The sequence below is a fragment of the Macrosteles quadrilineatus genome, unplaced genomic scaffold, assembly GCF_028750875.1.
Source record: "Macrosteles quadrilineatus isolate MER2022 unplaced genomic scaffold, UCM_ALF_1.0 Scaffold_3__2_contigs__length_128488019, whole genome shotgun sequence".
Lineage (NCBI taxonomy): Eukaryota > Metazoa > Arthropoda > Insecta > Hemiptera > Cicadellidae > Macrosteles > Macrosteles quadrilineatus.
In genome coordinates this window covers 22,967,280-22,979,505 of record NW_026542596.1, presented here as the reverse complement: position 1 = coordinate 22,979,505, position 12,226 = coordinate 22,967,280, and positions in this window count along the sequence as shown.

Below are 12,226 nucleotides of genomic sequence, written 5' to 3'. Positions count from 1 at the left end.
ATTCAAACAATCGTCCTCCTCAGTCTGAGAATGGAAGATTAACGTCAGCGGTCATTTATGTTCGGAGAACTGTCAGGTAATAAACCATGCAATAAAGTTTTCTTGGTCATAATTTAAAAAAAATACTAGTGTACCTGTTGCTCGAATTCGAGCAATTGCAATATATTACAGGCGTTATTTTAAAACGAATAACGGTCATAATTTACGATGACTTTAAAAGAGTCGATTCGATGATTACGAAAATATTCACGATGTACATAACAGTTCGATATAATCAACATTTCTTATAAATATTATCATTTTTCAAAAGCTGATCTTGTTTTTTAGTGTTTTCTACAAATTTTTCCCACTCATAGCCGCATTAGGTTGTTTAAAAGAGAAATTATAAATTCTAAAAAAAAAAACATTATCACCATTTCTTCTACTTGGTAGTAAATATAGTATTTAAATATTTAATTTCAACCAAGTGAGGAAATGTTTGTAGCATAAGTTTCCTTAAATAGCAACTAAAATACTGGTGTACGAACCCTGACCAGTTACAGAACAGCCACTACTCCCTCAACAGACACAAATGCCGTACTGGAGATACAACCTTAGCTTGTCAGATGATACCTGGAGCCTACGTTCCTACAGACTGAGACATCTACTGTAACTGTATGTACTGACTGTTGTGTATATCAGGCAGGTACAAGGAGGCTGGTGTACGAACCCTGACCAGTTACAGAACAGCCACTACACCCCCAGCAGAAACAGATGCCGTACTGGAGATACAACCCCGGCTTGTCAGATGATACCTGGAGCCTACGTTCCTACAGACGTAGTCATCTACTGTAACTGTATGTTCTGACTGTTGTGTATATCAGGCAGGTACAAGGAGGCTGGTGTACGAACCCTGACCAGTTACAGAACAGCCACTACTCCCTCAACAGACACAAATGCCGTACTGGAGATACAACCTTAGCTTGTCAGATGATACCTGGAGCCTACGTTCCTACAGACTGAGACATCTACTGTAACTGTATGTACTGACTGTTGTGTATATCAGGCAGGTACAAGGAGGCTGGTGTACGAACCCTGACCAGTTACAGAACAGCCACTACACCCCCAGCAGAAACAGATGCCGTACTGGAGATACAACCCCGGCTTGTCAGATGATACCTGGAGCCTACGTTCCTACAGACGTAGTCATCTACTGTAACTGTTTGTTCTGATTGTTGTGTATATCAGGCAGGTACAAGGAGGCTGGTGTACGATCCCTGACCAGTTACAGAACGGCCACTACACCCCCAGCAGAAACAGATGCCGTACTGGAGATACAACCCCGGCTTGTCAGATGATACCTGGAGCCTACGTTCCTACAGACGTAGTCATCTACTGTAACTGTATGTACTGACTGTTGTGTATATCAGGCAGGTACAAGGAGGCTGGTGTACCATCCCTGACCAGTTACAGAACGGCCGCTACTCCCCCAGCAGTAAGAGATGCCGTACTGGAGATACAACCCCGGCTTGTCAGATGATACCTGGAGCCTACGTTCCTACAGACTGAGTCATCTACTGTAACCGTATGTACTGACTGTTGTGTATATCAGGCAGGTACAAGGAGGCTGGTGTACGATCCCTGACCAGTTACAGAACGGCCGCTACTCCCCCAGCAGTAAGAGATGCCGTACTGGAGATACAACCCCGGCTTGTGAGATGATACCTGGAGCCTACGTTCCTACAGACTGAGTCATCTACTGTAACCGTATGTACTGACTGTTGTGTATATCAGGCAGGTACAAGGAGGCTGGTGTACGATCCCTGACCAGTTACAGAACGGACGCTACTCCCCCAGCAGTAAGAGGTGCCGTACTGGAGATACAACCCCGGCTTGTCAGATGATACCTGGAGCCTACGTTCCTACAATCTGAGTCATCTACTGTAACCGTATGTACTGACTGTTGTGTATATCAGGCAGGTACAAGGAGGTTGGTGTACGAGCCCTGACCAGTTACAGAACGGACGCTACTCCCCCAACAGTAAGAGATGCCGTACTGGAGATACAACCCCGGCTTGTCAGATGATACCTGGAGCCTACGTTCCTACAAACTGAGCCATCTACTGTAACCGTATGTACTGACTGTTGTGTATATCAGGCAGGTACAAGGAGGTTGGTGTACGAGCCCTGACCAGTTACAGAACGGACGTTACTCCCCCAGCAGTAAGAGATGCCGTACTGGAGATACAACCCCGGCTTGTCAGATGATACCTGGAGCCTACGTTCTTATATACTGAGTCATCTACTGTAACTGTATGTACTGACTGTTGTGTATATCAGGCAGGTACAAGGAGGCTGGTGTACGATCCCTGACCAGTTACAGAACGGCCGCTACTCCCCCAGCACAAAGAGATGCCGTACTGGAGATACAACCCCGGCTTGTCAGATGATACCTGGAGCCTACGTTCCTACAGACTGAGCCATCTACTGTAACTGTATGTACTGACTGTTGTGTATATCAGGCAGGTACAAGGAGGCTGGTGTACGATCCCTGACCAGTTACAGAACGGCCGCTACTCCCCCAGCAGTAAGAGATGCCGTACTGGAGATACAACCCCGGCTTGTCAGATGATACCTGGAGCCTACGTTCTTATATACTGAGTCATCTACTGTAACTGTATGTACTGACTGTTGTGTATATCAGGCAGGTACAAGGAGGCTGGTGTACGAGCCCTGACCAGTTACAGAACGGACGTTACTCCCCCAGCAGTAAGAGATGCCGTACTGGAGATACAACCCCGGCTTGTCAGATGATACCTGGAGCCTACGTTCTTATATACTGAGTCATCTACTGTAACTGTATGTTCTGACTGTTGTGTATATCAGGCAGCCACAAGGAGGCTGGTGTACGATCCCTGACCAGTTACAGAACGGCTGCTACTCCCCCAGCAGTAAGAGATGCCGTACTGGAGATACAACCCCGGCTTGTCAGATGATACCTGGAGCCTACGTTCCTACAGACTGAGTCATCTACTGTAACCGTATGTACTGACTGTTGTGTATATCAGGCAGGTACAAGGAGGCTGGTGTACGATCCCTGACCAGTTAAAGAACGGCCGCTACTCCCCCAGCAGAAACAGATGCCGTACTGGAGATACAACCCCGGCTTGTCAGATGATACCTGGAGCCTACGTTCCTCCAAACTGGGTAATCTACTTTAGCTGTAACCCTGGCTACAAGCTAAATACAACCAAGATCGTTGCTGTTTGTTTTAACGGTAATTGGATCCCAGGGCTGGCCCAATGTGAAAGTGAGTATTAGAGGCTGATTTTAAGTTGAGCTTTCACAATAATTGTAAAAGCTCGTTTTAATATTATATTTACAGTAACATATTCCTATATCATTAGACATAAAGTACATAAGTTTTCAATTTAATCGTTTTCAAAAAATTATGTTCCGGAAACTTGGTTTGAAAGATTCAAGGGTAACATGCCTATTACTTCTGAAGGCAAAACATTCCGTTGTCAACAGGTTCCGGAATTAAAACGTGGCGTCGGACCACTTATCCCTCTGGGGAACTACACTGGTCCCATAAGTCAGGTACCCCACTTATACTGGTCCCGGTCTAAAGTATGGTCTCCTAATCCGCACTTCCACTGGTCCCGTCGGCAGTCTCTTTGCAATTTGTCTAACAGGATTACTGCTAGTGTTTGTATAGTTATCAATGCCCATTCATCGGCAGGAGCCTGAGGTGTTTCACTGTCTCCAACAACAACTGTTTGGAGAGTGTTTGATAGACTACGATTACCACCACAACCTCAGCCGGGTTTTATCCAAAGATAAACTGATGGATGACATAGATTGATCACAGAGGCATCATTGACCTAGGATACTGCAATTAGACAAATCATCCTTTTATGATATCTAAAAAAAAAGATTGTTTGGTGTGTGGTTAAGTGTGGGGGCGCTGATGTAGGCAAAATATCACTTTTATTTAAACTATAAATATCTTATACTTTTAATAAATTAATATGGGAAATTACGATGTAGGTTGATTCAATAGGTGGGTAATTATTACAGATATTAGAACTGATAACGGTATGGATAATTAACATAGATAATTACGTCACTAGCTTTACTAGCGTGTTTACTTTTTAAAGTCTTTCAACATGTGATCAGTTCTTTTTTTCAAATGAATGTTATTTTAACCAAACAGCTAATTCAAAACAAACTTTATGTTATTGTTTTGACTTTTCTTTGTTTAATCTTATTTATTTAGCAATTGATTCAGTGAAATTGATACGTTTAATGATGTTAGGATACCAAAGTTATATTGTGTGTAGGCCTACTGTGAATTTTATTGGATAATATCGTTTTATTTTAGGTGGTTTCTATTCAAACCTTCTGGAAATTGTGTATAGTATGAGTAATTGTATTGTGGTGATCAAAATTATGGAAGAGGCAGATATGCGATGGAAGGTGGTGTTGTTGACTAGGCCTACACTTCTCAATTGACTATTACCATTGACTATTGGATACTAAATTATTATATTAATAGTCAACGCTATTACTCTCTACTGTTGGCTACTTATAATCAGTGTGCGAATCGGCCGCAAATCTCACTTCAACGCTTTTCACATCGTCACAATTGCTGTTTTATTGTAAAATTATGGGATTTAAAATGCATATCGTATAGGCCTATGATGGAATACAACATCTTTGGCCACGCACCATTTGTTTACAAGATGATTTTTCATATTAAAACTGCAAGAAAATATTTTGTCTTTATACGTGTAAACTACCTGTTCTGAATTGTACACAGTTTTAACTGACTACTCAATTCCCGTACGTAGGACGGGCTGGCATCTCGTCCTAGTTAAATTGAATTGATATTTTTTTAAGATAGCAACACAGTCTTAAGTTCGACAATTAATATTTAAATACAGAACTAGTTTAAATTTTGTGGAAAAACCGAAAAAGCTATTTGAGTAATAGTTGTCAACACATCAAACTTTTTTTCTGTAAATAATTTAATTATATATTACTGTTGCTTAAAGTTTTGTTGTAGTGAAATATTTCAAACTATATTCAAAGTGATTTGGAATGTGCCATGAAAACTGATAGTGTAGTAAAGGCTAGTTATGTGAGTTGCTTACATTACTTACTTAACCTACGATACAACCATTTTTTTAAATGCTGTTTATTTGTTTATTAATTTATTTACCATACAATTTTGTTACTACCTGTGGATGTTTGCTATAAAAAATTGGTGTCGTATTGAGAACATCCATATAGACAATACTTGTTGTTTATTTCTGGATCTGAAATTATTGATGTTACAACTTTTACCATCTAAAACATGTATTTAACATATTTCTCCTAACACTAATTTATTTCCCCCAGCTGATCTTTGTACCCCGAACCCGTGTGGAACGAACGCCAGGTGTGAGCCGGGCCACAATCTTTCTGGTGAGGAACGACCTGTCTGCACCTGCATCCCTGGGTACCTGGGAGATCCGTTGTCCTACTGTCGACGAGACGAGTGTAGCACGGATAACGACTGCCGTAAGGACCAGAACTGCACCAACTACAATTGCGTTTCGTCTTGTACAAACCAGTGTGGTGTTGACGCTGTGTGCAACGCTCGTAACCATGTAGCCGTGTGCTCGTGTCCGCCTGGCTACACAGGACGTCCTCTCACCCGTTGCTACAATTGGGACGATCTCGAAGTTGGACAAAATTAAACGCGGACAACGATAAAAACAGACCCCGCCTTAATCAGACAACGATGAATCTGGACATATTCAAATGTGTCCACGTTTAACGTTGCACGCAAACGACAATCCTGGAAACTTCTGTCCAAGTTTATCGTTGTCCGGGTGTGTCGTTGTCCAACTTCGGCGCGGTCCCTTGCTACAACATCCCAGCTCCTGTCGCCAGAGCTCTCTACAGCAAGAAATAACTTCTTCCATAGTTAAATTTCAGTCAAATTTACGATAAGGAAACTCATCCTTTAATTTAATCTGTTCAATCCATTTCTGTCCCTAAATGTATGTTTACTTTCAATATTTTGTATATAAATTCCACAATTATATTTGAATTGTGTAAGAGGTCTTTATTGTCTTAAATATACAGTCTTTTAGCTTCATTTTGTTTATCATTTCTTAGTGTGTACAATATAATTATTAATTTACAAAGGTCTACCCTTAGAAATTTCTTTCAAATGCCTATTAATTATCTTAAAAAGGTTAAGTTACTTGTTTGAAAAAAATATCAACCTGCAAACAAAAGTTTATACTGAAGGAAGATAAAAATTATTGAAACAACTGAAAATTGAAAAAAAGTTAAAATTAGCATTGAAATTAATATGCTAATAACTTGCACTTAATACATTGTAAATATTTGTTATACAATTATTAATTTTGATTTACTAATAATAATATGAATATAAATTTTTGAACCTTAGGGGATTGGCCCTTCCATGAAAGCAATGATTGTGATTTAGTTACAACCTTGTGAGTTACAGTACTGAAAAATGTTCAATCTTATAAAGAAAAATATAGCCTATTATTGATCAGTAAAATATGTTTGATATCATCACTAAAACACTAATACAAATTATTTTTTATTCAAGTCCACTTAATATGCATAATTATTCATTTTGAATCAAATCATTTCACTCATAAATAAACTCATAATAAGTTTAAATTAATTTTGCAGGAAGTTGTATTTATGTAGCTGATAAAATTATTGTTAATTTTTTAAATGTTATTTAGTTAGTAGTCTTCTCTTACCTCCATTTACTTAAGGCATAGTTTATAAGTATCAAGGATAACACAAAATAAAATAAACATTTTTTTAAATTGGTTAGAAATAATAAATTTTATAGTTTTGCCGTTGTCAAACCCATTCAATAATTGTCTTTCATGAAACGACATTTCCATCACAAAAAACATATAATAATAATAAAAAATAAATAATCTTAACTTATGACCTGAGAGTTAGCAGAAAGGTATGAGGATTTGACAAACGGTGGGTTTAAACGGACACGGTGCAACTGCGCAGGTGATTAAGAAATTAGTAAGCGCATTAATTTTGGGGCCCGGGGGGATGGTAGTGCTGCGCATGTTTACACTAAAGCCGATTATGCACGGTTGATCACACCTTGACTTGTGCTGTAGGACTTTTAGCCACTCTTGGTCAGTATTAGTCAAATTCATTCAAATGTCAGTATTAGTTTATTAGTCAGTATTTATTCATTCAATCAACAGTCAAAACCATTTCATTAAATGATCAAATAAAAATGTAATAACACAACGGAATTGGGTAACCAAGATACATTGATAACTATAACAATAATAAGACAACAAGCAAAACAATAATCAACGCAAATCTAATAACTTGATAAACCAACTGCAAGATAAACTAATAACAATATGTTAACAAACTAACAAACATACAAAACATAAATAAACTGTGTAACAATGAATTCCATGAGACACATTACACACAACACACAATCTATGAGAGTTATGAAATTTTTATATCTATAGTAAACCACAAACAATGTGTGAAACCGAGAAAAATCAATAAATCCATAAACAATCTCATTGTAATTATTACACAATCAATGACTGAGACAGACAATCCACTGTAGGCCTACTCAAAGCCGCCTAGAGTTCTCAACGTTTTCATTTCCTGCATCTCATCACTTACAATCGTTGCACTTGACTTGTGATGTTCTCTAACTCTATCCGCCTAGTTTGAAGGCATAAAATAAGTAGGTACTATGTCGTTGTAGTATTTACAGCTTTGCTATATTGGTGTAGAATATAAATTAACAAATAGTATATCAGAAATAGCCTGTACTACTAAGCCATGTTTTGTATTTTTATGGCAATTTTAAAAATATATCCATGTTTAGCTGAACCCTACTGCCTAAATACGTACACAGAAAACCTGAAAACAAAATGTGAATAATAACTTCCAATTTGATTATTTTCGACTAACCAGAAAATAGACTGTTAGACGGTTATATTTCTTTAAAAAGTAGAAAGAACCGCTTAGGTTGGAATTTATATCACGTTTGCATGACAAGATTGTATAGTATAAACGTGTTAAGTAACTGAGAATTGTTTATAAGGTTTCTCGTCAACACCACTCAAGTTAAGTCAATGAATACGAGACAATGTTAGTTTATATTGAGTTTATATCATGTAACATGAGTTGAATACATGTCAGTAGTAATTGCTGCAATTCTGAGTGGGGTTTAACATCGATCTGGTTTGAAATAAATAAATGTGCGTCATGTTCTATTTGAAGCTTAGTCAGCTGATTGGTCCGGAGGCAATTCGTTGGTTTTTAATTGTGATTGTAATTAAAATTACTCAAAACTGTGTGGACCTGCAATTTGACAACTTGAGAAAGTATCCAACATACATAGACGTAAACATTGTCCAAAATGAACAAGGCTGAACATTGAATTATTGCATGGTGTAGCAGAAGTCTCCCTTCTAGTCATGGTTCAAATGTCGCCGCCCCAAAAAAGGAATATGGGATGAGTTTTAACTTCCCAAATTTATAGATACTCTTATTCAGAATTAGTACTGGTTTTTTTACAAACAAATTGGAAGAATTTGTACGTCTTTACACAATTCATCATTAAGCTCTCAACCACACATTTCATAAGTCTAAACTTTTTATTTGAAGTATTCCTAGACCAACGTCGTTATATGAATTAGCTCTAAGATTAAATAGTGTTTAAGAACTTTAACAGTCATGGAAAATCACCTCCAATCGTTGAATATCTAATTAAAAATCTATGAAACGTTCCTAAAATGTTTATAAAATCCGTTAACTTTGAGATATGTATTACGTTCCATTCACCACAACTAGTTTAAGTCACATTTTCCATCGTCTATATTTGACAGGTGGAAGAGAAGTAGTGTTGTGTGAAAGTGGGTCTGTTAAAGGATTACCTTGTCAATAACTTGGAGTTGGTAACAGTTGAAAACGCAATTTGTTTAAAAGGATCTGTCAAACTAGAAATTGCCTTGGAGATTTGTGAGAGTTGAATTGAAATAAATTATTCTTTGAAGTTTGAGTTTCGGAGTTATTTTTCAAAACTTCCAAGTGTTTTTACAATATTGATCTATTGACCTAAATTCTTAAAGAAAAGAAAACACTTCGCGAAAACACAAAATTACTATCATATTGAAATACTAGCTGTAACCCGCGGGCTTTGCCCCGTTTAACTTCTTCATTTTCAAGATTACCTCGTTCGCATGGCTCAATCACGTCCTGGTTGAAGTTTGTTCGCTACGCTCACTCACCTTTAGGTTGGAGCTCGTCCGCTGCGCTCACTTGCCTTCAGGTTAGCTTGTTTGGTACGCTAACTCGCCTCCAGGTTGAAGTTCGTTCGCTACGCTCACTCACCTTTTGGTTGCAAATTAGCTGTTGTCATAAATGTAAAAGAAATAATAGTGCTGCACCCTGTTGGTAATCCTTGTAACTTTAATGCTATTGAACATCAAAGAACAGAACCAACTTGTTTAATTGAAACAGCTGTTAAGATTCAATAATTCCATTTCTCATAAGGTTAACATGGGAAACTGCAGAGCCACTGGGGCGGAGCCCGAAAGGATTTTTGAAATAAGAATATGCCTATATGTTAATCGGGAATGTGAGCTATCATCATGCCAAATTTCAGCCCAATTCGACCAGTATTTTTCGCGTTCACTTGTCACAAACATACATCCATACATCCAAACTTTCTCATTTATAATATTACTAGCTGTAACCCGCGGGCTTTGCCCCGTTTAACTTCTTAATTTTCAAGATTATCTCGTTCGCATGGCTCAATCACGTCCTGGTTGAAGTTTGTTCGCTACGCTCACTCACCTTTAGGTTGGAGCTCGTTCGCTGCGCTCACTTGCCTTCAGGTTAGCTCGTTCGCTACGCTAACTCGCCTCCAGGTTGAAGTTCGTTCGCTACGCTCACTCACCTTTTGGTTGCAAATTAGCTGTTGTCATAAATGAAAAGGAAATAATAGTGCCGCACCCTGTTGGTAATCATTGTAACTTTAATGCTATTGAACATCATAGAACAGAACCAACTTGTTTAATTGAAACAGCTGTTAAGATTCAATAATTCCATTTCTCATAAGGTTAACATGGGAAACTCCAGAGCCACTGGGGCGGAGCCCAAAAGATTTTTGAAATAAGAATATGCCTATATGTTAAACGGGAATGTGAGCTATCATCATGCCAAATTTCAGCCCAATCCGACCAGTATTTTTCGCGTTCACTTGTCACAAACATACATCCATACATCCATACATCCATACATCCAAACTTTCTCATTTATAATATTAGTAGGAAGTAGGATAAACTGAAGACAACTTTAGATTTCAAAGTATATAACTAAAGAAAAATATATCAGGTACTTCTGAAATGAGGTGTTTTATGGCTTATTCATAGTTTGAGCAAAATTTAAATCTCCAAATTTGACAACAAACAGTGAAAAGGCATTGGAGTTGTGAGTCTTTCTCGTCCGAGTGATGATTGAAAACGGAAACACAATGAAAATGAAAGTGATGAAATGAAGATGGCGGCGATTGCCTTCAAAAGGAAGTGCGGACGAAGCATTCAATATCCGGTCTGGCCAATCAGCTCCATAGAGTATATTAACTCTTATTGTTGAAGCATAGAGTAAAATTGAGCAGTGAAGAGTGTTTTTTTTCATCCCGTATTGCGCGTATTTTCTTGTACCTAGCTAAACATCATATCACTGCTATTCTTAAACTTTTACAACAACACTTTTAAATTTGTTTTCTATTTTATGTATTTAAAATGCTATAGTTTTGTTTGAAATTTCGCAATAAATAGGTTTGTAAGATTAAATTTTCAACTTGAAACCATTGACTTTTGATCCTGCAAGTATACTTCCCATCTTATTGCAAGGGTCGAATTTTTTATTGCTGTTTTGTATCCGGTTTGTATTGATGGCAACCAAACATTTTGTTTCATTTCAGTGTAAATATTACCCTGGGCTAGAACACTATGGGGAAATAAATAGTGTATACTCGTAAATATACATTTTTTGTTAGATTTCTTTTGCAAAAATAATAGCAGTTGTAAGTAGTAAACCTTAAAAAGCAATCTTTACACACACCGTCGAAAAACATACATGAGAGGCACTTGCCTTTATATGACCTATAAACATTGATTGGGCTTAGCCCCCCAAGTTTTGATTGACATATAATGTTTTTTTATTGTATAAAAGTAGAAACATAAATTAACCCACGTTTTCTTACAGTTATAATTTAATACTTACTAGTAAATCTTAAATTATTAAATAATAGTTTATAATGTTGGTAAAATTACATTCTTGGAATAGGAATGTCAAATCAGTCCACATTATCACCTACATAATAATGCTATCTCAATCCGGCATGTTACTGCTATTCTGTTTTTAAAGAAGGCTCCTGTTGATACAACATTTGAAATTTTGGAAAATTTCAAACATGACGCTTTTGTTATTTGAATAGTCCAGTGACATAACATTACAGCGATATTATTTCCACAATCGTTGCCAGATTGTTCAACGTCAGAGAATAGCTTACAACCGAAACCTATCAAAAGCAAAATCGCCAGGATATAACTGGATTGGTCCGGAGGCAATTTTGCGTTGGTTTTTAATTGTGATTGTTATTAAAATTACTCAAAACTGTGTGGACATGCAATTTGGCAACCTTGGGAAAATATCCAAATGTATTTTGGCTGTTATTTCTTAGCTTTTCATTTAATAAAATCTAAAATTGGTGTGATTTTCAGTTGCAAATAAGGTGTTAAAAGGTTTTTTTTTAAATTATTTGAACCATCTATGTGTTTATAGGTATATTTATGCTGATTCCTATCATACCCAATATTATATTATCATATAAAACAGTGGAAATACATACTTTATACTTGTAGTACTATACTACACACCTATTACCGTTATTAAAATACACCCTAAACTTTAAAAGTAAGTTAAACCAAAATAGTAGTTTACGCAACGATTGCGTTAAGTTAGTCTTTACGACACGAGTATAAAATTTCTAAAAAACTTCTACGGGTGTCGTAAAGACTATTAACGCGAGTTGCGTACACTACTTTACCTACGACCGTTTTTTAATTACTATCAATCTGGATTTAATTACTAACAATCACTACTGATAACTTTTTAGAGAGGTTATGTTTTCGTG